Raw genomic sequence first — 22,091 nt, 5'->3', positions numbered from 1 at the left:
CACATTGATCCAGACAATCTTTACTTCAAGGACCTCACAATTTGGTGGGGTTGGCATATAGGGAAGTGGGAAACTTTCATGAAATGGGTAAAAGTCCATTGACAGATGAATGGCTAAAGAAGATGTTATATATATATATATATATATATATATATATATATACACACATACATATATATATGTGTGTGTGTGAAATTTATGGAAGATAAATTAAGAGTTTTGGATTAACATATATATACTACTATATATAAAGCAGGTAAACAACAAGGATCTACCATATGGCACTGAGAACTATACTCAATATCTTCTAATAATCTAGAATAGAAAAGAATATTCATGTGAATATTTATGTATATAACTGAATCACTTTGCTGTACATTTGAAACTAACACATGGCAAATTAACTACATAACAATTTTTTTTAATGGTTACTGAAAAAAGAGCTGTAAGAATGTTTAGTACTTAGAACTATGGGCATCGCTGACATGTTAAGAAAACACTGGAAAAATCAAACCTGAGTAGGTAATAACCAGGTAAAAGGTAAGCAACAGAAAGCCTTAAGGCCAGGGATCTGAAAGAAATGGGGACTTCCTTGGTGGTCCAGTGATTTAGACTCCATGTATCAGTGAAAGGGGTTCTGGTTCATCCCTTGTGGGGAACTAAGATTCCGCATGCTGCATGAGGCAACCCAAAAGTGAAAAAAAACAAAAAACAAAAAACAAAAAAACAAGAAAAGAATAAAAGCCTGTCCTATCAGAAGACTGTAATCTGCTTCCTAAGAGTAGGTGTGTGCATTCTGGTTGAGAAAGAGGATAAGGAGAGGGGCCTACTCTGAAGACTTTGTAGCTTATATTTTTAGCTACAAAATTTGCATGAGGCCTCAAGCAAAAGATGGAGGGGATGAACTGACAGATTTAAATAGACATGTGGGTAAAAATGAAAACAAAAAAGTTACTGTCCACAAACTAGGTGAGAAGTAATGGCTATCCGCCCATGTAGTGTCAGGAGGGAAGGAAGAACAGGAATGGAACCGAGTGGTGTTAAAGGAGCAGACAGGTTGAAGGGGCTGTCTGATAGTGGGAGGTGCAATGGATGGAAATGAGAATGACCTGCAGGCTTCCAGTTGAGAGGAAACAAGGGAATTATTCCTGAGATAGGAGATCATGGGCAAGAATTTTGAAACGTAAGCGTGTAAATGGTGCAGATGTCCAGAGTTGGCATCCTGGGATGTGGAGACCACAAGCTAGCTGTTGAATATGCATTTGGTCTTATGGGTGTGGAGTCAGGAGGGCAGTTGAGTGGTTGTGTCTGAGGAAACCCTGGAAACACCAGGATAGAGCAGTGACTGGTGCCGAGTGCCTTAAAACACGTCTCGGGTTGCTCTTTTCATTTCTGAAATTTTGTGAAAGCTGCAGGGATAGAGGAATGTCGCTGCTACAACTTTAACCCTCTACTTCCTCCTACCTCTCCTCACGGAGGCTGAAGGTGGCAGGGGCATCCTCTGAGAAGCATCTTCCTCGTGCACAATCCAGTAGGAGCCACTAGAGAGGGAAGAGCCTGTCTGCAGGGATAATCAGGGGGTGCTGGTTCTTCCAGCTGAATCATACCTATTAAAAGTCCCATCTCTGAAGATTCTGAAACTACTCAAATCTTTCCCTAAAATAATTGCACTGAGCGAGTCACGTGGGGCCACACTACTTTCAGTGAGCGCACGCGCGGGCAGTGCGATGCCGGAGCTGGAAACGCCATAGAAGCGAGCGAGCACAGATTTGGGTCGGGGTCTCAGGCAGGAGTCACGGAGGCGGGAGCACAGGTCCAAGAGAAGGCCTTGCTGAGACCCAAGTGAGAACCCGCGGTCAACTCGAACTTGGAGGAGGAACAGACAGGGAAGCCCAGGATGGCCCCATCCTCCCGGTCCCGCGACTTAAGCTCCCTGACATCTTTGGAGCCTGGTAACCGGCTAGTGTTCCTGGCCACAAAGAAGGTCGGAGAGGTAGGAGACTCTGTCTATGAGATGATATGAGGAGCATTTTCCTGGACAACTAGAGGTTGTGACTGACCCTGACCGATGGCCACCCTGCCTTGATCCAGATTTTGCAGTGGTCACATTTCTTTCATTGGTTTTAGTTTTCCTCTGCATACTGGCCCTTGTCTTCTATTTTTGTTGCTGATATCCTTCTCCTTAAAATTCTCTCAATAATCTCTGTGCTTGTCCGACATTCTAGCAGCAAGGAAATTCTAATTAGCAAAAAGGATAATCAGACACTGCTTCTATTTCAATCCCTCTTGCTACTGTAAATTAGATCTCTTTTGAGAGACAATCCTCTCGCTCCCAACTCTAGTCTATGCAAAGAAAACATAGTTAATATATAGTGCAATTAAAACAAGAAGAACAGTATTCATTCGTAGTTACTGTTTATTTTTCATATAGAAAGGAAAATAAAAGTAAAAATAGGCTATTCTTATTTTCCAAGTATTTATGTTTTTGAAAAGCTAAATCTGTCTTATATATGTGAAGTACAACTATCTTCAGCTTTTAAAAAGTTAAGTGCAGAAAAATAATAATAAAAAAATTAAGTGCAAGACATAACCATTTAGGACATAATTCTGTCTTTTTGGGCTTCCTTGGTAGCACCAGAGGTAAAGAATCTGCCGGCCAATGATGAGATGCAAGAGACACGGGTTTGATCCCTGGGTTGAAAAGATCCCCTGGAGAAGGAAATGGCAACCCATTTCAGTATTCTTGCCTGGAGAATCCCATGGACAAGGAGCATGGTGGGCTACAGTCATTAAGAATCAAATAGGACTAAACACAACAACACATTGTCTTTTTATTATTGTATGGATTGTAATCAATTTTATTAAGTTTAGTTTGACTTGCCAAAGGGGAGCTATTTTCTCACCCACCATAAAATTTTTAAATGAATGTTAGACCCAATTTATTAGATCATATCCTGAAATAACTCATCTGCGTATGAGTGCTTTCTTTTTTCTTCTAACAGAAATACCATGTCTTTTTTTTTTTAATTTTATTTTTTTTAATTAAAAAAAAAATTTTTTTTTTAATTAGTTGGAGGCTAATTACTTCACAACATTTCAGTGGGTTTTGTCATACATTGACATGAATCAGCCATGGAGTTACATGTATTCCCCATTGGGATTCCCCCCTCCCACTTCCCTCTCCACCCATTTCCTCTGGGTCCTCCCAGTGCACCAGGCCCAAGCACTTGACTCATGCATCCTACCTGGGCTGGTGATCTGTTTCACCCTAGATAATATACATGCTGGTCTTTCAAAACATCCCACCCTCACCTTCTCCCACAGAGTTCAAAAGTCTGTTCTGTACTTCTGTGTCTCTTCTTCTGCCCTGCATATAGGGCCATCGTTACCATCTTTCTAAATTCCATATATATGTGTTAGTATACTGTAATGGTCTTTATCTTTCTGGCTCACCTCACTCTGTATAATGGGCTCCAGTTTCATCCATCTCATTAGAACTGATTCAAATGAATTCTTTTTAATGGCTGAGTAATATTCCATGGTGTATATGTACCACAGCTTCCTTATCCATTCATCTGCTGATGGGCATCTAGGTTGCTTCCATGTCCTGGCTATTATAAACAGTGCGGCGATGAACACTGGGGTGCACGTGTCTCTTTCAGATCTGGTTTCCTCGGTGTGTATGCCCAGAAGTGGTATTGCTGGGTCATATGGCAGTTCTATTTCCAGTTTTTTAAGAAATCTCCACACTGTTCTCCATAGTGGCTGTAGTAGTTTGCATTCCCACCAACAGTGTAAGAGGGTTCCCTTTTCTCCACACCCTCTCCAGCATTTATTGTTTGTAGATTTTTGGATAGCAGCCATCCTGACTGGCGTGTAATGGTACCTCAACCATGTCTTATAATGACCATTTAAAAATGGATGCATATAATATATAAAATATGTATTTATTATAGTTAGACAAAACATTTTGCAAAAAATACTTCACCAAAATTTAAGAAGAAAAGAGACTTCAGGTTTTATTATAGTTTTACTATAGACCACATATCCTCTTTTTAGCCTTAGCTTAGTCTTGTCAACTGTCTTCTGTGAGCAAACATTGTCCCATGTGCTAAACTCCAAGTTTCATTGACTGGTACCTCCCTTGCTTTGCTAGCAGATTTACCATGGTTAAGATGTAATAAACATCTTATTTAAATGAAAACATTTAATAGCAAACATGAATTTATTTCAGTTAGACAAAATATTTTCAAAAAAAAAAAACAAGCAAAATTTAATAAGGAAGAAAATTCATTATTTTGCTATAGACCACATGTCTCCTATTTAGTCTTCACATAAATTGCATTGGCATCTCTAAAATAAATATTGTCCCTTACCAGGTTACTTTTAAGTTCCTATAAAAGTAAAGTAGGTAATATCATTTAATCAAGCAGAGATAGGAGAGGAGTGAGAGGAGGAAATGAATGTTTATTGAGCATTCTTTATGTTTAGCAAGCATTGTAGGGACATGAAAATATTTATAAACAATCTTCATTAAACTGAAAGATTATTTCAGCTGAAGTATCATAGAGTTATTTATAAGCCATTAGCACCACAAATATAGTAGATTTATCTTTGACATGTGGTATTAGATAATATCCCTCATGTCCAACTCTTTGCAACCTCATGGACTGTAGACCACCAGGCTCCTCTGTCCATGGGGATTCTCCAGGCAAGAATACTGGAGTGGGTTGCCATGCCCTCCTCTAGGGGATCTTCCCAACGCAGGGCTCAAACCCAGGTCTCCTGCATTGCAGGTGGATTCTTTTACCAGCTGAGCCACCTGGAAAGCCCATGAATAATGGAGTGGGTAGCCTAGCCCTTCTCCAGGGGATCTTCCCAACTCACAAATTTAACTGGGGGCTCCTGCATTGTGGGCGGACTCTTTACCAGCTGAGCTACTAGGGAAGCCCTTATAAACAGTCTTCATTAAACTGAAAGACCATTTCAGTTGAAGCATCATAGAGTTATTTATGTCATTAGCACCAGAAATATAGCAGGTTTATCTTTGACATGTGGTATTAGATAATACCCTGGGCTTCCCAGATGGCTTCAGTGGTAGAGAATCCACCTGCCAGTGCAAGAGATGCAAGAAACTTGGGTTTGATCCCAGGGTCAGGAAGATCCCTTGGAAGAGGAATAGGCAACTCACTCCACTGTTCTTACCTGGAAAATCCCATGGATATAGGAGCATGGCAGGTGGTTACAATCCGTGGGGTCACAAAGAGTTGGACACAACTGAGTGACTGAGCACACGTGCACACACACAGTAGATGATACCATAGTTTTACAGCGTCTGCAAGTAATTATGGAGTCAATGATTTTTAATCCTGTTATAGTTACTGGAATATTTTCATAAGATTATAACTGATATTCAATTTTGGCATCAAAATAAGATAATAAAGATAATAAGGTCAATTTTCATTGAAATCTCAATGCAAAACTAGTATGGAAAATTTTTTATGGGAAATAAAGCTATCTTATACCTGGTTCTCTTGAAGAAGAAGCTGTAGAGAAAAACAGACTGTAAGTCAAAATAGGAGGAGCCAGTTAAAACAGTTGACATATTTCTAACATATTGTATTCTGAATGCATACTGCAGGCACTGAGGAGAAACTCTCTCATGTATTATACTTAAGATTTTGTTTGTTAATTGTTTGTTCACTTATTGGGTGTAACAATATACTTTCTTTACCATATATTTCTTATGATTTTTTGAACATATAGCTCAACAATAATATATAATGTTACTAAACATTTGCAATCTTTATCTTTTAATTTACACACCAATAATATTTTAGAACTTGTTCAAATATAAAAACAATATAGGTTAGAAAATAATCTTCATCAGTTTTTCTCCTCTTTTACACATGACTGTTAGGGAAATCAGTCCTGAATATTCACTGGAAGGACTCATGCTGAAGCTCTAATACTTTGGCCACCCAATGTGAAGAACTGACTCCTTGGAAAAGACCCCGATTGAAGGCAGGAGGAGAAGGGGACGATAGAGGTGACAGAAGGTGAGATGGTTGGATGGCATCACTGACTTGATGGACATGAGTTTGAGCAAGCTCCAGGAATTGGTGATGGACAGGGAAGCCCAGAGCGCTGCAGTGCATGGGGTCGCAAAGAGTCAGACATGACTGAGAGACTGAACCGGACTGAACTGTGCTATGCTAAGTCACTCAATCATGTCTGACTCTTTGTCACCCTATGGACTGTAGCGCTCCAGGCTCCTCTGTCCATGGGATTCTCCAGGCAAGAATACTGGAGTGGGTTACCACGTCCTCCTTCAGGGGATCTTCCCGACCCAGGGATTGAACCCTCATCTCTTACTTCTCCTGCATTGGCAGGCAGGTTCTTTACCACTAGCGTCACCTGGGGAGACTCTTACACATGACTAAGCTGTAGTTAAGATATCCCCATCCAGCGCTTTACATTGGAAACTGTGTGGAATTAGCACAAAGATATCAAGTGGTAATCTTTTTGTTTTGTTCATCTGTTTTTAAAATATTCTAGGTTATTTTGCACTGTTATTAACAACAAAAATTCTTTTCTAATCTCATGGTTATACTTGGATGTTATTTGTAATAGAATATGAATATAAAGGGCTATTTTTGATGTGTTCCATACTGATTATTTTTTGGCATGAGCTTCTGCTGTTTCAGAGGGCATAGGTGGATCCATCTTAGGTGTGTCCTAACAAAGTAAATATCCACTTGAAAATGGAGAGTTCCAGAACTTTAGATATTTTTGATAAGTTGTATGCTGTCACATTAAAAGTGGAGTATATTTAATATAGTTTAGGTTTTGGTATTCATTTTTGTATCATTTTACATAGTGCTAGAATTTCCTTGATCTTGACCATTAAAATAGGTCCTTTTCAAACTCCTGTCTTTTGAAATTACATTATATGTCATGAAACTTTTGATTCTTATATGTACCAAAAGAGTTTTAACTAGTGATAGCAGAACAAAGTCACAATAGTTTTGGCTTTGAACTTGTTTTTTGTAGGTAACAGTATATTTGACAGATTTTTTTCTTTATGGGTCTTCATGGTATTCTGTGCATTAATTTAGAATTTATACACCTTTATGTCTTTTGCCATCTCAATAAACTAAATCAACAAAATAGATTTACTGATTCAACTTAATATTGAGTACTTGTGTGCTAGTTCCAGAAGAAAGTATAAATGAATTGGGAAAAAGAAAAGACATATAATCCTGCAAGTGCTCTGTTTTCAAGAAAGTGTATTTCTAAATGAAAAAAGGAAAGTAATACATGTGACTATCAAGAAGTTTGATATTAGTGTTACTGACCAGTGTTCTTTGCCTCCTTAATCAATAGAAACTGCTAAGAGGCCAGAAAAGAATTCAGGCGAGGTGTTATTGGGACCCCTGCTGCAGCAGAGAGGAGAGAGAACAAGCAACGAGTTCCCTTGACTGCTTGCTCCCCAAGGGGGAGGCAAGCTGGTTCCTTTTATGGAATGAGGGTGGGAGTGTGTCCAGGGGTCCAGCTGGAGGGATGGCTTAGGTGGTTTGCCCACCCCTGTGCTGGTGGTGTGTGCAAGGGGCATGCACAGTGCTCCTGTCTCTTCAGAAGTGACAGCTGGATTTTTGGTCATTTTGTATCTTATTGTTCATAATTTGCCCCAACTGCACACACATGCAGTTATTTTTAGTACCTTATAGTTTCTTTACATTTTGTTGCCTGAGGAGACATTTGTCTAGATTCAAGCACTGCAGCAAAGGGTCCTAGGTCCCAGTTCCTAGCCTTCTCATTAATAAGTAGTTTAGCAGTTTTAAACTGTGCTACTGCTGTTGATGTTGTTTTAATGTTAGCATTGTATCATTAGAGTTGTGTGTTTTAATGTTAGAGTTGTGCCTACTTACAGACTTAAGGTGGAAAGGTCTTGGAAAGAAATTATGGAAACTTTAGAGATAAGAAAATGTCTCAAACTCATGTTATGTGTTGACGTTGGAGAAGGGTTAGTATCATAGGAACCCAGTAGTCTCAAGAATTGGTTGTTGACTGAGTAAACGATTAAAGTTGTTAATTTGTCAAGCATATTAATTGTCCAGTAGGTACCCAATCCAATTTGAGTGAAACAAATGATTTTTATGCATTTTTTTGGTACATGAATTATTGCGGTCGGTCTATCTTTAAATGAAAATGAAAAGAATGCTCATTACCATCTTTTTACTGTAATCCTAAAACTTCATCACTGCAGAACACAGCTGTGCTGCTACTTTGACATTTATTCTATAGTTTTCAGTCATTATCATTAAGAATAGGTCATCCTGATTTATTAAAGCAAGCCAAACACTATTTAAATAATAAGGTTTAAAGAGCACATAAAAAATATTTCCTGTCCAAGGACTCCCAGAAATCTTCTTGTGTTATATCCTGTTTCTAATTGTGAGTTACCAACTTGGTTTTAAGAATAAAATCTAAACATGCCGATTTGTTTTTCAAAAAAGTTCTTCATTCAATTTAGATATTGTCCTCTATCATCTACAAAATACTTTTATTACAGTGCTTTAATGGCACATGCCTTTTTCACTACTGCCTAAAGTTGAAACAGCCACTCACTAGAAACAGCTTGTAGCTCTAAAAAATAACAGACAGGAAATTCACTTCCCTAAAACTAGACTGAGGATTTTCTTTGGTAGCTAGAGAGGAAGAAGTCAAAGGCTTCACTTTACTAGAAGTCTTTCATTAAAACCATTGCTCAAGATGACATAATTTACAAGAAGCCACATGTTTCCTCAACATGGCAATTTTTTGCAGTCTCCTTTGGTAGTGAATGATACTCATCTGTTCCTTATTTTGAGATGTACTTCCTTTCTCATTCAGACTGTCACAACATGAAGGATGAAACAGATACATTCACTGTCACCTAGCAGCAATGGGCTCCCCATGTGACTGGTTGCATGTGAACTGTCAGTGTTATATATGCAGTGTTATCCTATCTCTCTTTGGAAACTCCTCTGAATGCCAACCCCACTCCCCCTGCAAACACCCCACCATATGCCTTCTGCCTGCCTTTTGTCTGTGGAATACTTTAGCCAAAGAATAAATTTAATCAGAGAAATGAGGAATGCAGAAACAAAGGAAAACAGTCAAAGGAGACCAAATAATATTAATGCAGTCATTAAGCATAGGAAAGGACCTTCAGCTCCTTCTCAAAGGCTATAGATAACAGTCTGAGCCATATCCTGTGAGCTGTCTTATAGGTACTGAAACCCCAGATGGAAGATGTTAAGTGTATGATGACCACACCTGTCCCCAGGACATGAGCTGCCATAATTCTGAGAATTGGCCTCAAAGAAATGGGAGCAAATGGACCCTGGAATTAAAGGTTAACTAGTTTGGAAAACTCAGCAGTGGCCACAGGACTGGAAAAGGGCAGTTTTCATTCCATTCCCAAAGAAGGGCAATGCCAAAGAATGCTCAAACTACCACACAATTGCACTCATCTCACACGCTAGTAAAGTAATGCTCAAAATTCTCCAAGCCAGGCTTCAGCAATATGTGAACTGTGAACTTCCAAATGTTCAAGCTGGTTTTAGAAAAGGCAGAGGAACCAGAGATCAAATTGCCAACATCCTCTGGATCATTGAAAAAGCAAGAGAGTTCCAGAAAAGCATCTATTTCTGCTTTATTGACTATGCCAAAGCCTTTGACTGTGTGGATCACAATAAACTGTGGAAAATTCTGATGGAGATGGGAATACCAGACCACCTGACCTGCCTCTTGAGAAACCTGTATGCAGGTCAGGAAGCAACAGTTAGAACTGGACATGGAACAACAGACTGGTTTCAAATAGGAAAAGGAGTACGTCAAGGCTGTATATTGTCACCCTGCTTATTTAACTTATATGTAGAGGACATCATGAGAAACGCTGGGCTGGAAGATGCACAAGCTGGAATCCAGATTGCCGGGAGAAAGATCAATAACCTCAGATATGGAGATGACACCACCCTTAAGGCAGAAAGTGAAGAAGAACTAAAGAGCCTCTTGATGAAAGTGAAAGAGGAGAGTGAAAAAGTTGGCTAAAAGCTCAACATTCAGAAAACTAAGATCATGGCATCTGGTCCCATCACTTCATGGTGAATAGATGGGGAAACAGTGGAAACAGTGGCTGACTTTATTTTTCTGGGCTCCAAAATCACTGGAGATGGTGACTGCAGCCTTGAAATTAAAAGACGCTTACTTCTTGGAAGGAAAGTTATGGCCAATCTAGACAAAATATAAAAAGCAGAGACATTATTTTGTCAATAAAGATCCATCTAGTCAAGGCTAAGGTTTTTCCAGTGGTCATGTATGGATGTGAGAGTTGGACTATAAAGAAAGCTGAGGGCCAAAGAATTGATGCTTTTGAACAGTGGTGTTGGAGAAGACTCCTGAGAGTCCCTTGGACTGCAAGGAGATCCTGCCAGTCCATCCTAGAGGAGATCAGTCCTGGGTGTTCATTGGAAGGACTGATGTTGAAGCTGACCTCCAATACTTTGGCCACCTCATGCGAAGAGCTGACTCATTTGAAAAGACCCCGATGCTGGGAAAGATTGAAGGCAGGAGGAGAAGGGGATGACAGAGGATGAGATGGTTGGATGGCATTACTGACTCAATGGACATGAGTTTGGGTAAACTCCAGGAGTTGGTGATGGACAGGAAGGCCTGGCGTGCTGCGGTTCAAGGGTTTGCAAAGAGTCAGACACAACGGAGCGACTGAACTGAACTGAACTGTACCTAAAACAACCAAGATGATGCTAGTCAAACCACTGATGACCAGTTTGGAGATGACTATTAAAGATCAATATGCTGTTTCTGTATTTAGCCTCCCCCCACCCCCATTTCTGTCTATAAAACCTCTTGCCCCACTGGTTTCAGTGAGGGAGGAGTTGGTCTTTGGACAGATGTCTACCCTCTCCCTTGCTCAGTTGCTGGCATCTGAAATAAAGCAAACTTCCCTTTCCATCTACCTGGACTGTTTATTGGCTTTTGGGCAGTAAACAGCCAGACCCTCACCCTTTTGTTATCAATGTGGCCAAATAATTCTGATTTGTGTGATAATTTTTGAGATATTTAGTCTATAAACCCAGAAAGACAAAAATGCATATGTGTGCACAGGCATGCTTACCTAGTGAAGTTGATTAGACTTGTATTTTCTCACTTGTTGCTCAGTGGCTAAGTTGTGTCCAACACATTGTGACCCCATGGACTCCTCTGCCATGGGATTTCCCAGAAAAGAATACTGTAGTGGGTACCGTTTCCTCCTCCAGGAGATCTTTCTAGACCAGGAATAAAACCCATGTCTCCTGCACTGGCAGGCAGATTCTTTACCACTGAGCCACCAAGGAAGCCCTATTTTCTCACTACCTTACATCAAAATTTTCATTACAATTTAAAACTTAATAATAGTCCCATTTATCCTGTTTACTGCATGCCAGGAATGGAGGGGACATTTCATTCACTATCTTATTTTTTTTAATTAAATAGTATAAAAAGAATATATTTAACCAAGAATAAATGTAACCAAGCAGGTGCAGATGGATTTGCACACTGCAAGACTTTGATAAAAGAAACTGAAGAAAACACAAATATATGGAAACACATTCTGTGACTATGGACTGGAAGAATTAAATTGTCAAAATGCCCACACTAAAAAATTCATATATAGATTCAATGCAATCCCTATCAAAATTCAAATGTCATTTTTTTTTTTCCAGTGGGTTTTGTCATACATTGACATGAATCAGCCATGGAGTTACATGTATTCCCCATCCCGATCCCCCCTCCCACCTCCCTCTCTACCCCATTCCTCTGGGTCCTCCCAGTGCACCAGGCCCAAGCACTTGACTCATGCATCCCACCTGGGCTGGTGATCTGTTTCACCATAGATAATATACATGCTGTTCTTTTGAAACATCCCACCCTCACCTTCTCCCACAGAGTTCAAAAGTCTGTTCTGTACTTCTGTGTCTCTTTTTCTTTTTTGCATATAGGGTTATCGTTACCATCTTTCTAAATTCCATATATATGTGTTAGTATACTGTAATGTTCTTTATCTTTCTGGCTTACTTCACTCTGTATAATGGGCTCCAGTTTCATCCATCTCATTAGAACTGATTCAAATGAATTCTTTTTAATGACTGAGTAATATTTCATGGTGTATATGTACCACAGCTTCCTTATCCATTCGTCTGCTGATGGGCATCTAGGTTGCTTCCATGTCCTGGTTATTATAAACAGTGCTGCGATGAACATTGGGGTACACGTGTCTCTTTCAGATTTGGTTTCCTCGGTGTGTATGCCCTGAATTGGGATTGCTGGGTCATATGACAGTTCTATTTCCATTTTTTTAAGGAATCTCCACACTGTTCTCCATAGTGGCTGTACTAGTTTGCATTCCCACCAACAGTGTAAGAGGGTTCCCTTTTCTCCACACCCTCTCCAGCATTTATTGCTTGTAGACTTTTGGATAGCAGCCATCCTGACTGGCGTGTAATGGTACCTCATTGTGGTTTTGATTTGCATTTCTCTGATAATGAGTGATGTTGAGCATCTTTTCATGTGTTTGTTAGCCATCTGTATGTCTTCTTTGGAGAAATGTCTGTGTAGTTCTTTGGCCCATTTTTTGATTGGGTCATTTATCTTTCTGGAATTGAGCTTCAGGAGTTGCTTGTATATTTTTGAGATTAATCCTTTGTCTGTTTCCTCATTTGCTATTATTTTCTCCCAATCTGAGGGCTGTCTTTTCACCTTATAGTTTCCTTTGTTGTGCAAAAGCTTTTAATTTCATTAGGTCCCATTTGTTTATTTTTGCTTTTATTTCCAATATTCTGGGAGGTGGGTCATAGAGGATCCTGCTGTGATTTATGTCGGAGAGTGTTTTGCCTATGTTCTCCTCTAGGAGTTTTATAGTTTCTGGTCTTACATTTAGATCTTTAATCCATTTTGAGTTTATTTTTGTGTATGGTGTTAGAAAGTGTTCTAGTTTCATTCTTTTACAAATGGTTGACCAGTTTTCCCAGCACCACTTGTTAAAGAGGTTGTCTTTTTTCCATTGTATATCCTTGCCTCCTTTGTCGAAGATAAGGTGTCCATAGCTTGGTGGATTTATCTCTGGGCTTTCTATTCTGTTCCATTGATCTATATTTTGTCTTTGTGCCAGTACCATACTGTCTTGATGACTGTGGCTTTGTAGTAGAGTCTGAAGTCAGGCAGGTTGATTCCTCCAGTTCCATTCTTCTTTCTCAAGATTATTTTCGCTATTCGAGGTTTTTTGTATTTCCATATAAATTGTGAAATTATTTGTTCTAGTTCTGTGAAAAATACCGTTGGTAGCTTGATAGGGATTGCATTGAATCTATAGATTGCTTTGGGTAGAATAGCCATTTTGACAATATTGATTCCTCCAATCCACGAACACGGTATATTTCTCCATCTGTTTGTGTCCTCTCTGATTTCCTTCATCAGTGTTTTATAGTTTTCTATGTATAGGTCTTTTGTTTCTTTAGGTAGATATACTCCTAAGTATTTTATTCTTTTTGTTGCAATGGCATCCACTATCTTATTTACCCCTCATCACAGCCCTGTGAAATATGCATTGATCCCCTTATGTTACAAATGAGAAATCTAGAAATCTAAGAGGGTTCAATGCTGGGATTTCTAGCACAAGTCTGCCCAATCACAAAGTCTGTACACTTAGCTGCTGTTTGATCAACCAAGTTCTCTTCTCAAATCAAAGAAAACATGTTAGTGAAAAGTGCATTTGGGCAGTGAAGTCAAGGGACATATATACCAGACTTACCCAAGTCATGATTTTTGACACTCCATTCTCCTACCCATAAAATGAGGACGTCAATCCTAAGCAGAGATTGCTGGTTTGCAGCTGTACCCTGGAGTTGTGTCCTTGGTTTGACAAGGAATTTTTCTGTATTGTTTGTTTTTAACTAGTTGTTGGCTTTTTAAATTAGAGTATTTCATAAATATTAAAAAGAAAAAAAAGAATGAAAGAAGAAAAATGCTTGGTTATTGTGAAAAGAGACCATCTAGCATAATAGGCCCCTGTCCCCAAAAGAAAAATAGGCCCAAATTCTGTTAGTACAATAATGAGCTGGTGGTAGCAGCTCCTCCCTCTATGTGGTCAATGCCTTTTCACGCCCTAGTCTCCACCTCTCCCAGTAGTCTTGAACTAAAGCACTGTCACACATTTACATTCCCTGTTCTGCCTCTGTTGACATCTGAGTATGTACCCTGTCCTCAAACCATTATTTCCCAAACTATCCTGTGCAGAGCTGGTGGGTAGGGTCCCAAGATTTCCACTCAATCTTTAATCAAAGACTTTGATACACATTATTTTTAAAATAAATCGTTTATCTTAAAATAAGCTTAAAAACCATTCATCTTAAAAAAAAAATTCATCTTGATGACTTTCCCAGCTCTAACATAGTTAACACTTATTCAGCTCTAACTAGACTATCTTTTCATATTATTGTGCAGGTAAGAAAATATAGAAATTCTAAGAAGGTTTAAAATGTTTCAGTAAAACAAAAAGATCATACATTTTAAAACAAAGGAGGAAATAAACAATGTGCGTGGTAAGTAGTTATTAATAATAACACATACTATCTTTTCATTATCTGTGAAAGATCTGCAGACTATGGCCCACAGGTCAAATATAACTGATGGCAGTCAGTTTTTGTGGATAAAGTTCTGTTTCAGCACTGCCATACCCAATCCTTTACGTATTGTCTATGACTGTTTTTACTCTATAATGACAGAAAAGGAATCTCAACAGAGATTGAATTGTCTGAATTTACTATCTGCCCCTTTATAGAAAAAGTTTACAAAAACCTAGAGAAAAATCTGGGTGGTACCCACGGAGCAGAATGGTTCTGGCTCAGTTGGGACTAAGTTAGTATATAAATTTGCTAGAGTTAAGTGATGATTAAGACACTGTTCTTCTCCACTTAATTTCTAATTGATACATTTGCTCTGTCACAAACAACTGAATAAGATATTTCAGTAACTGTGCTTATAAATAATATAGAAATATACAGAATGTAGTACTGTCAATTCTCTAGCATTTGACAGGCATTATGTTAAATACTTAATTTTTTAAAAAAATTTATTTATTTTAATTGGAGGCTAATTACTTTACAATATTGTAGTGGTTTTGCCATACATTATCATGTGTTGTGTACATGTGTTCCCCATCCTGAACCCCCCTCCCACCTCCCTCCCCATGCCATCCCTCTGGGTCATCCCAGTGCACCAGCCCCAAGCACCCTGTCTCATGCATCGAACCTGGGCTGGTGATTCATTTCACATATGATAATATACATGTTTCAATGCCATTCTCCCAAATCATCCCACCCTCACCCTCACCCACAGAGTCCGAAAGACTGTTTTATATATCTGTGTCTCTTTTGCTGTCTCGCATACAGGGTTATCGTTACCATCTTTCTAAATTCAGACTTTGTTCTCATTAAATGATAACTCCCCATCACCCTCTCCTTCTCCCCCAGCTTCTGGCAACCTCCATTCTACTTTCTGTCTCTGTGAACTTGCCTACTGTAGTTATCTCATATAAGTGGAAACATGTAGTATTTGTCCTTTTGTGTCTGGCATCTTTCACTTAGCAAACTTCATTGTCAGAAAGTCCTTTATAAAGTTGAATAATACTATACTGTATTAATATATACTACACTTTGCTTACCATTCATACATCAATGGACACTTGTGTTTAATCCATGCATTAACTCCTGTGAGTAATGTTGCTATGACCAGGGATGTAGATTCATTCTTAAAACAAGCTCTCATGCCAGGCATGCAGCTCCCTGCTCTTAGCTTATTTACATTGTTTCCTAGAGACGTGCTACAATAAACATTACAAAATTCACAGTTAATGGTTGCTCTCAATGTATTGTTTTTTAATATGTCAAGTTTGCTGACTCTTCATTAAGAAAAAGGTATTTACTGTTGTTGGGAATGAAATGTCTGTTCCATCTAGTTTCTGTATCTGGAAGCAATGCCTCCTGAATATAAACTCAGTGCCAGAGCCTCAGGATTAATTTGCGGAGCTCAAAAATTGATCCAATGATGCTATTCTCTTCTCCAAGGCCATTTCTATCAAACTTTCCCTCTCCGTGCAAAGAAAAACAAAAACAAAAACAGATGTGTCCACATTGAGAGCCAGATTTTCTCATTTAGTAAAACTTACATGGGCCAAGGAATTCATGTATTATGTAAGTGTGCATTTTTCAGGTTCCTCCAAATTATACTCAGCACTGTAAGAGGATAACACTGAGAAATAATGCTATAATAAAAAGATAAAAGGAAAAGTACAATTATGTGATACTGCATCTTGGTTTTATTACCTGCAAACTATTATATATATTTCATGTCAGCTACCTTGTGCCACACACTACCTAAGTGCTCTCTCTCCAGACCCCTCTTCCTCCACTCCCACCGCCACATATACTTAAACTACTGTTTCTTAAACTCTATGGGGTGGGTATTATTACCGTCAATCTCACTGCACAAAATAAATGAGGTTCAGAGGGGTTAAGTGTACCATCCAAGGTAACACAGTTAGTAAACAGGGAGCAGATCTAGGCTTAGAATCTAGGTGTCCTGACCTCAGGATTTGTGCACTTATCACTGTCTTTTTGTCCCCTGAATTTGGAGGTTTTGGCCATATAAGTTCAGCATAATTTTGCAAAAGAACCTGAAAAGAACTGAGTTTGAACTCAAATCTCTTGCATTGCAGGCAGATTCTTTACTGCTGAGCTCCCAGGGAAGCCCCTCTATAGATATTGTTGGACAATAAATTTACAAAAAATGTCTGATATGATTTAATCCTGACTATAACCATTACTTTATTTCTGGTAATTTCACAAATAAACTGAGAAAACTTAATGTTTACTTTTCTGTCCCAGTGTTATCAGGGCTTTGATAAGCTGAAACAAAAGATGCAGACTAAAAAATCTCTGGGTTTTAAACCTGCTCACATCAAATTGTTCTTTTGCGATTAGACTTCAAGATGAAACTCATCTGTCCATCTCTACCAGAAACTTATGTTTCATTTTTTTCTATAAGATTGGGTGCCTCTTCTGCATGTAAAAGAGGGCTAAACACAAGCTTTGTGCAGCATTAAGGATTTTTTTTCCAAGATGAATACTCATCTTGAAGTTTGAAACTGGTTTCAAACTTTTAAATGGAAATTTCTTTCAAACAAATTATAATCAATTTTTAAAAGAACTTCTTTATTCATTTGGGCACCTACTGCCTCTATCACTGTGCATAGTCCACATTTCAATCCTCTGAAACTATAGATGGAACTATGGCATGAACCCTGATGCCCACCAGAACTCCTGGACCATCATCTGTAGACCAGTGTCTTATTTCCCCTTAGGTACCGGTTCTGAGGGTGAAGCCCCAGCTGATTAATCAAAGGACTCAAGAAGTGAGAATACCAGAGAAAAACCATGAGAGTAATGTTTCATTTAAATATCTAAATGCTCTCCTCTTTGCTTCTGAAAAACCTGCCATATAAACACAGGAAGAGAGCTACTAATGGTGAAACATTAATCTCTACTTCCTCCTCCCATCATTCATCACTGAGGCCTGAAGTGGCAAGAGCAACTTCTGAGAAGCGCCTTTTAGGACAAACCAGCACCCCTCATTATCAGGTAAACAGTCCATCTGTCGGTATAATTAGGGGCACTGCCCCTTCCAACAAATCCTACAAGGCTTTCTTTGTGTTTTTTTTTTTTTAATTGGAGGTCCATCTGAAGAGTTTCTGGGACCAAGGTCTCCTAAAGCATTTGTTAGAACAGCGAGACGCGAGATTCCAAGTCACAACCTGGGAGTCTGTCCCCTGAAAGTACGACTGCTGCCGGCAACCCGGGTGGTAGAGCCTCAGCCAGGTCCCGCGGGGCGCGCGGCGGCGTCCGGGGACGCGTTGGGCGTGGCTCTCCGGCGGGCAGGCTCTAGGTGTTGTCACCGGAAAGGACCCCCGGGTCCCACAGCGAGGACGCGCAGACGGCCCTGAAGGGCTAGCAGAAACGGACTGAGTCTTGTGATAGGAGGCCGGAGGCGCTGCGGTGGCACCTTCTCGCCCGCACCCACGGCCAGGGCTTAGCGACGTCTTTGGCCCACCTGTGGCAGCAGCGACGCCTGGCGGAGTTTGGTGCTGACGGGCGTGGGTGCTCTTGGTCCCCGGGAAGGGTTGGCCAGGCAGGGCGCTGGCGGATGGGAGCTCGGGGCGCCACCTGGGCCTTTGGAGGAGGGGGCTCACTTCCCGGACGACCCGTGGAGCGTGCCTGCGCTCTGTACGGCCGCATCCAGTCTCTGTTCCACACCGACCTCCGCGCTAGCCTTCCGCCCTCTTTGAGACGGTCACTTTACAGCCTTGGTGCTGTTCAGCTTTCCTTTGCGCACAAGCGACTGTTGCTTTCTCTCCTGCTGTTAAGACCCTCCGTTCAGTTTTTGTCCTTTTGTTTCCCGCTGATATCCGCTTCTTAATGTCCCTTTAATTTCCTGTTAAGAAACTTTTGCTGAATCTTCCAGGTGTCCTAGGCGACAACTGGATTTGAAATAATCCGAAAGGAGTTCAACTCCAAACTACACCACTTCTTCTCTACCCCTGGAAATAATAACCTTTTACCCCTACAGTAATTCAATAAGTTTTGTGTAAGATATCTTTCGTATATCGGTTAGAATCAGTTTTGCTACTGTAAAATAGATCTCTGAGAAGAAACCACTTCAACCCAGGACAAAGAGCACTTGGTTTAAAACACAGTAGTAAGTTAAGATAACATTCGTTAGTCCTTCCTGATTGTTTTGTGTTTGCACTGACAGGAGCATTAAATAAAACTTACTTGCAAGTTTCCATATGTTTTTCAGAAATCAATCTGTGTAAAACTATCTACAGTTTTTAAAACAAAGATTGGCTCAACATTTATAAAAGATAAGTGCATAATTTTACTTTATCAGCTTGTTGCTCTCCATCAAGTTTACTAAGGTAAGTTTGCTCTGTAAAACAGGGAGCAAGCACTCTCCCATGAAAAACTGTAAAAAGAATATTAGAACCCAATTAAGGTATTTCCAAAAATGAGAGGCCTCAACAAGCTATCATTGATCCATGCTTTCTTTGGCTGCTTACACATTAACTAGATCTTCATTAAGAACTGTTCAAAATATATGCACTAATATGTAATATTAATATGTGCTTCTTACATTTAGATAATATATTTCCAGAAAAATGACCAATATTTACAGAGGAATTTGCTTCAGTGTTTACTATAGCTCACATTACCCCTTCTTGCCCTTTATAATAACCCACTCCAGTATTCTTGCATGGAGAATCCCATGGACAGAGGAGCCTGGTGGGCTACAGTCCATGGGGTCGCAAAGAATTGGACACAACTGAAGCGACTTAGCATGCACAACCTCTCTACTAAAGGTGAATATTAACCGTTACCATGTTCTAAGCTCCTTGCATGGTAAAGTTGAAAATAAAGTTTATGATAAACTTATTTATGTCCTTATAGTAGAGATAAAAGGGGAGACAAATGGAACATACTTTTTTCCCAAATAGCTTTACCGAGATATAGTTCAGATACCATGCAAATCATTTACAGTGTACAGTGGTTTATTATGGTATAAAATGATCTCTGGGTTTATTTATATTCACAATTATGTGCAACCATTACTATAGTGAATTTTAGAACATGTTTATCACCTTGAAAAGAAATACTTTACTCTAGCTATACTCCCCTTATACATTCCTCCAAACTCTCCACCTTCCCAATCATAACCAATCACTAATCTATAGAGTTTCTGCTCTGTAGATATGCCTATTCTGGATATTTTATCTAAATGGGATCATATAATAGACTGACTTCTTTCATTTAGCATTATGTTTTCAAGGTTCATCATGTTCTAACATGTATCAGTACTTTCTCTCTTTTTGTGATGGAATAATATTCCACTGTAAGCATATACCATGTTTTGGATATATTAATCAGTTGATGAACATTTGGGTTGTTTCCACCTTGTGGCTAGTATAAACAGTGCTGCTATAAATATCTGGGTATAGGTTTTTGTATGGACACATTTTCATCTCTTTTAGAAATATACCCAAGAGTGGACTTATTGGATCATAGGGTAATTCTGTGCTTAACCGTGTCAGGAATAGCCAAATTATTTTCCAAAGTGACTGCACTGTTTTTCATCCCTGCAGCAGCATATGAAGGTTTTAATGTATTCACAGTCTCATCAGCACTGGTTATTATCTGAAATTTTGATTCTGACAATTCCAGTGGATGTGAAATAATATCCTATTGTGCTTTGATTTGCATTCCTCTGGTGACTAATGATGTCCAAGCATCTTTTTTCATGCGCTTGAACATCTGCATATCTTCCTTGGAGAAATACCTACTCAAATCCTCTACAAGTTTTTTTATTGGGTTGTTGGCCTTTTTGTTGAGCTGTGTGAGTTTTTGTATAGTCTAGGTGCAGTTTTCTTAGCAGGTATGTGGATTTGCAGTTGTTTTCTCCCATCCTGTGGGTTGTCTTTTTCACTTTCTTGATCATGTCCTTGGAAGCACGCAAGTCCTTGCTTGCCTGTCCTTTCTTTCTTGTGCTTTATTATCACGTCTTGAAATCCACTGACAAATCTAAAGTCATGAAGATTTACCCTGATGTTTTTGTCCCAAGTCTTCACATTTAGTCCTTATATTTTGGTCTTTGACTAATTCGGAATTAATTTTTGTATATGGTATAACCACAGGGTCCAATTTCTTTTTTTTGCATGTGGCTATCCAGTTTTGTTGGAAAAAAAGTGTCATCCCTCTCTTAGGTACACGGGTTTATTTCTGGACTGTTAGCTTTCTTTACCAGTCTCTGTCTCTCCTGATGCCGCCACTACACTGTGGTGTTTACTGTAGCTTTGCAGTAAATTTTGAAATGAGAAAATGTGAGTCTTCATATTTTGTTCTTCTTTTTTTCTTGTGAGATCTTTTTTTGGCTTTGATATCAGGGTAATACTGGGCTCATAGAATGAGTCTGGAAGTATTCCATCTTTTTCTAGTTTTTGGAAATGTTTATGAAGAATTGGTATTATTTTTTGAATGTTTGGTAGAACTGAGCATTGATGCCATCTAGACCTGGCCTTTTCTTCCTCGATATTTGAGTCTTGTCTTTTTACCGATTCAATTTTTTCACATCATATAAATCTATTTGGATTGCTTACTTTTTCTTGAGTCAGTTTTGTACTTTGTATCTTTTCAGGAATTTGTCAATTTTATAAAGGTTCTATAGTGCATTAGCATGCAACTGTAATAGTATTGCTTAATAAGCTGTGTAGTTGTGTGTCCTGTTTCATTTCTAATTCTAGCAAGTAAGTTTTCTCTCCTTTTCCCTTGGCAACTCTAGAACTATATCAACTTTGTTGATTATTTTTTAAAAACATCTTTTGGTTTCACTGATTTTCTCCATTGTTTTTCTATTCTCAGTTTCATTAATTTCTTCTTTAGTCTTTCAAATTTCCTTCCTTTTTCCACTTGATTTAGTATGCTCTTTTTTTAAACCTTCAGGTGAAAGGTTAGTTGGTTATATTGGGATCTCTTCTTTTTTAATATAATTTTCCTCTAAGCACTACTTCAGCAGCATCTCACAAATTTTGTTGTGTTGTATCATTTTTTTTTTTTTTGGTGTGTTCTATCTTTATTTTCATCCTTTTCAATATATTTTCTTATTTCCATTTTCATTTCTTTTATCTCTTGGTTTGCTAGTTGTTTAATTTCCACATATTTGTAAGTTTCTTAAATTTCTTTCAGCTGTTGACATATATTCATTCTATTACAGTTAAACAACATATTTTGTATGATTTTGTCTTCTCAAATTTATTGAGATTTGTTTTAGGGTCGAATGTATTGTCCATCCTGGAAAATGTTCCATGTGCTTTTCAGAAAAATTTATATTCTTCTGTTCTTGGGCATAGTGTTCTATAGATGTCTATTAGGTCACGTTGGTTT

Source organism: Muntiacus reevesi, chromosome 6 (genome assembly GCF_963930625.1).
Source record: "Muntiacus reevesi chromosome 6, mMunRee1.1, whole genome shotgun sequence".
Classification (NCBI taxonomy): Eukaryota; Metazoa; Chordata; class Mammalia; order Artiodactyla; family Cervidae; genus Muntiacus; species Muntiacus reevesi.
The sequence above is the reverse complement of the archived record's forward strand: the minus strand, read 5'-3'. Positions refer to the sequence as shown.